The following is a 5,171-nucleotide window of genomic DNA, read 5'->3' on the forward strand; positions in this document are numbered from 1 at the left end:
ATATCCCGTACTCTTTTCATGTAACCTTCACCTGTAAATGTAAACTCTGATTGGGCCAATCCTCTGGTGGCGGGTATGAACTGTCGTGAAGCAAATTGCCTTTGAACCATTAACGGAGCATATCCAATCCCTCCCCATAATCCGAGTAAAGGTACCCAATCTTGGCTTCCGCATTTATATATCAGAACTGAAGGACGGATCCATGGTGCTCTCCAGGTTATCTCTTCAGCACGAAGGTTTTGAAAAATCGAAACCCAGTGCTGATCGGTCACATCTTTCAGACAATCTTTCTCGAGGTAAGCTTTCAATGGGGCAAATTTTTTTGAGAACATATAGAAAGGTGTACACTCTACTTTCTAGAAATGGCTTAGAATCCAGACATTAAGTAACTGTGAGCATCTGATAAAATGTCCTTGTCCTTTTCTCCTGTAATTACTCAGAGATCTAAAAGTCTCGGCCAAGATAGTTGGGACGGGGTTGATTCCTTGCTTCACCCTCTCGAAGAAATCTACTACCGCGACTTCTATATGTCCGAGAACCTTCGGGAAGACGATTAATCCATAAATGGCCAGAGCAAACAAATCTACCCTCCTCAATATGTCTGGATGGTTTTGAACTATATCTCGCAGTGAAAACCATGGGACACAACTAACTTCGTTCTTTTTCTTTATCTATTTTTTAGCCCATGTATCGGTCATTCCTGTCAACTTCATTAGCTTTTTCTTGAGGGTCATTGGTTTGGGCTCCTTCACATATATCTTATAGAACTGTACATTGTCAACACGGAGTAAAGTAGCATATTCTTCAATGGTCGGGGTCGTATCTTCTTGATTAAAAGTAAAGCACTGGTAAGCTGGGTCCCAAAATCAAACCAAGGCTTGAATCAATTATTCATCTACGTTGATGGCTATCAAATGAGCTATATCCCCGTACTTTTCAGTGAAGATACCCTTAGTGTCTGAGTCCCACTGTTTCCAGATCCGAGTCAAGTCTTCAAGGTTATTTTGACGAACATTTACAGTTATGTGCTCGGGAAGATAGGAGATACATCCTTCCGTTAAGCTGTCCCCTTTTTCCTTCTGGGTTTTCAAATACCAGTCCTGAACCACGACATTTTTCTCGGTTACTTGTGTAATTAACTCCTCCATCAGAAACCCATTTTTGGCAACCGATCTCTAATCAACACCTTTCTAATATGATGCCTATGATGCATGACGAAAAAGAAAAAATAAAATAAAGACAAACAACCTTGGTTAGTAATCACATCAAATATAAACAGGGAAAAGTCATAGAAAATCTAACAAATTAAGCTACCCGATTCAATTTATTAAATAGACCCGATCCCCTTGCATAAAAAGTGAACAAGGAATTTCAAAAATTTTGACAACACGCGTTTAATTCGACTTGACTCTCAAAAAGATGTCCCCAGCGGAGTCGCCAGCTGTAGCGACATAAAATTTGCTTGGGCGCTAATTGAGGTGATTTATTGAAAATTGGAAAACTGAATTTCGATTTTATAAAAAAAAAAGAGGAGTCGCCACCGATCCTTTTTCCTAGGTGTGATCAGACACCTAATAAATCCTCTTTTTAACAAAAAAAATTATTTTTTGGTAAAAAGAAGGTCGAGTTTAGGTCTACGTCAAAACTCTAGAGAAAAATAGGGTTCGGGAGTCGGTTACGCACGAGGAAGGTATTAGCACCCTCGTGACGCCCAAAAAATAGTATCTCATTAAACATGTGTCGTCTCAATTTTCAAAAACGCGAGTTCAATGCAACATTTAATCGTGATCCAATCAAAACACGAGAATTTTTATAATTTCGGTTTCTTTTAAGAAGGACATTCCTTTTTAAACATAAGCCGATTGACATTCACCCAACATAGCGATGAAATCGACGACTTAATGTTAAATCAATACGTTGCCTTGCTTATTGAAATTAATTAGAAAGCAAGAATGAAAATTTTTAAAGAAATAAAAAGCAAATTGATACAGAATAGGTAAGAAACAGAAAATAAAAGAGTTAGAAATACATCGAAGCAAATAATAAACCTGACAATAATGTTAGAAATGATAACAATGCACTTAATATTAAATGCGATAATAATACTATTAATCACGAAATAAAAACAGTGAATATATATATAAACGTATAATAATAGTAAGTAAGGTGACGAAAACATAATACTAAAAATATCTGATAATGCTACATATAAATATACATGATAATAGTATTAAAAACTATATACATAATATATAAAAATATAATATTAAAATACATATACATAAAAGGGTAAAATGAATAATATGGAAAATAACCTTAATATAAATAATAATGAAACATTTTAAAATAAATAAGATGGAGTTTAAAAATAAGGTATATAAAATAATTTAAAATAATAAAACAATTTTAAATAGATAATACATGAAAACAAATTCAAAATTAAATATATGTAAAGCACTTCAAAATAAATAAAATATCTGAAATAGCTTAAAATAAATGATACATAAAAATTTACAAATAAGTAATTTATAACAAATTTTAGAATGACATAAAAATAGTTTAGCTCAAATAACATTTAGATATATATATATATATATATATATATATATATAAATAGCTTGAGAATAATATAACAAGTTTAAAATAAATAATGTATAAAAGAAATCTAAAATAAAGAATATAAAATAGTTATATATATAAAATAGTTTTAGTTAGATAATATATATACAAAATTTAAAGAATATGATAAATGAAATAATGTATTAATATATAATAAGGTAGTCTAAAAATAAATAGAATATATAAAAATAATATATGTAAGATTTAATTTTAAAATAAACAGTATATAATAATTTATGATAATCAAACAAAAAATACATATGAAAAGGTTTAAGTGAATGATACAAAACTTGAAACAAATAATGCAAAATAATAAAATAATAAGCAACACAACAGTTTTCTAAAAAAATAAGCAAATAAATGAAGTAAATGAATTAAGGACAGGGATGAAAACAAGCTAAAATTTCGGGGTGATCAATATAAATACTGGAAAGTTAATCAAGGATCCGAACGAAGCGCATTAAAACTAGCAAGGACTAGATGGGAAAACATTCCCTTGGTTCCCTACGCATGTTCAGCAAGACAGCCCAAGGGACCGAATTAAAAAAAACCACACGAAATTTGAGGGCCAAATCAAAAATAATAAAAAAGAAATAAGCCTGATCAAGTGGTGCTACAAAAATGAGGGATTAAAAATGTAAATCACCCTTTTAAGGTGGGAATGCACGGATTCACACCCCACCCAGCTGTTCCATTCAATGTTTTAAAACCCATCTTTATTTTTTTTTAGAAAAAAAAACAAAAAAGTTTTGAAACCTCTCATCTTTTCCGACGAAGGCTCTTTCTCTGCCCACCGTGCCACCATGGCACCGCCACCGATGGTGCACAGACAAGGGCCTTTCAGCCCCGTTTCGAAACCTCCTTTCCTTTTTTTTTAAAGAACTTTAAATCAGTTTTTATTTTTTTTAAAAATGGAGAAAATGATTAACAAACGAACATACAACCACTCCGTCGCCTTTTGGGACCCTCGGACACCAACTACGTCCGTCGACGAGGAAGGAGACCGATTCAGGTATTTTTTATTTTCCTCTTCTTTTGATTTTCGTATAAAATATATGTAAAAATGAAAAGAATAGAATGAAATAAAGAGCAAAAAAAAAAAAAAAACTACCTTCAAAACTTTCTCTCTTTTTTATTGATAAGTATTTTTTTCTTTGAACAATCGGTCCCCCCTTTTTACATTGATCTTTTCTTTTGGCTTTATAGTTGATTACATATGATTTCTTACTATTCTCTGCTTGTTTCTGCTTCTATTTTGCGTGTTTCTCTGCTCTCTGTCTTGCTTTTTTTTTTTGTTCTCGTTTTGCAGGCCTAGACGGAAGCGATGGTGCAGAAGCTTGCCATGTTGGTACAAGCGATGTCAGGGGAGCTGACCTTCGGGCGTTGGACGTGCCGACAAAGCACGTGGGAGGGGGCAATGGCTAGGGCGGCTTCTAGGGTTTGATTGAAAATGTTTTAGGATAGTGGGCTGATGTGTATTGGGTAATTGGGTTTAGGGCTTAAGTTAGGTATTGGGTTTTGATATGGGTTGTAGTTTGGGTTTTAATTTTTGTAATTTGGATTTTAAAATTTGGACATTATTGGTTTATTTATTATAAGCCCAAGTCAAAATTGACCTATTACAATAATTTTGTATTAAGGTTAGCAACTAGTTGTATATTTTATTAAGCTTAGCAAGAGTTTTGATTTTGTTGCAAAATCGAATCCCTTTTTCGAAAGCATTGCTTTTATTATATTCAATGATTTTGTATGTTATGTGATGAATTATTATTTATTTTATGATATTTTATTTACTTTATAAATTATAATGTCGAACTCTAAATCCGGCCTAGACGTTATGGCTAAATATGGGAGTGTTACGACAATGGGTTTTATGGCACTTCTCTTATGCTAAATCATTTCGTATTATTTGTTACCAAAACTAGTCCATTTCCAGAAAAACTTATTTTTATGTACTTATTTAGAACGGTTATAAGATATCCTTTAAAGTATTTGTAAAATTTGCAGCAGAAGTTTAAAATTTGTTATGTAACGCCCTAAATCTGGCCTAGAAGTGTAAACCGAATTCCGGAAATCACATTGATGATCGAAGTGATCGTGGGAAATTTTTAGTTTAACAAACCGAAAACATTACAGTATTTAAGTTTCGTAAAAACTCTTAGATATAAAGCCCCATTATTACAAAAATTTCAGTCCAAATATATAAATATTCCTATTTTTTTCCCAAAAGAAAGTACAATACCAATGACATTTAAGTGCGTAAAACATAAAACTTCATACCACATTTTTCAAAATAGTACTTACAGTTTAAGGGGTTTAATTATAAACTCAGAAACTGTAAAAACTATTAAAGCCTATTTTAAACCGAGACTATCCGAGACTTTTGGCATGCTGAGTCCAAGCTATAGAAAACGGAAGTGTACCTGAAAGGGGAAACACCAAGGAGGTGAGCTACACGAGCTCAGTGTGAGTTCCAAAATGATAGGTAAATGAATACCAAAATGTCACAAATAAAAAATAAATAAATAAAACTTAATAGCAATTTGATATAT

The 5,171-nt window shown here is 32.3% G+C and overlaps 1 long non-coding RNA gene across 1 annotated transcript; it reads left to right on the plus strand.

Moving 5' to 3' along the window:
• Window positions 1-3,359: 3,359 nt before the first annotated feature.
• Window positions 3,360-4,247, plus strand: LOC128282636 (uncharacterized). Its single transcript, XR_008272979.1, has 2 exons — window positions 3,360-3,631; window positions 3,935-4,247. It is a non-coding gene; the product is annotated as an uncharacterized LOC128282636 (long non-coding RNA).
• The last annotated feature ends 924 nt before the right edge of the window (window positions 4,248-5,171 follow it).

Source organism: Gossypium arboreum, chromosome 10 (genome assembly GCF_025698485.1).
Source record: "Gossypium arboreum isolate Shixiya-1 chromosome 10, ASM2569848v2, whole genome shotgun sequence".
NCBI lineage: Eukaryota > Viridiplantae > Streptophyta > Magnoliopsida > Malvales > Malvaceae > Gossypium > Gossypium arboreum.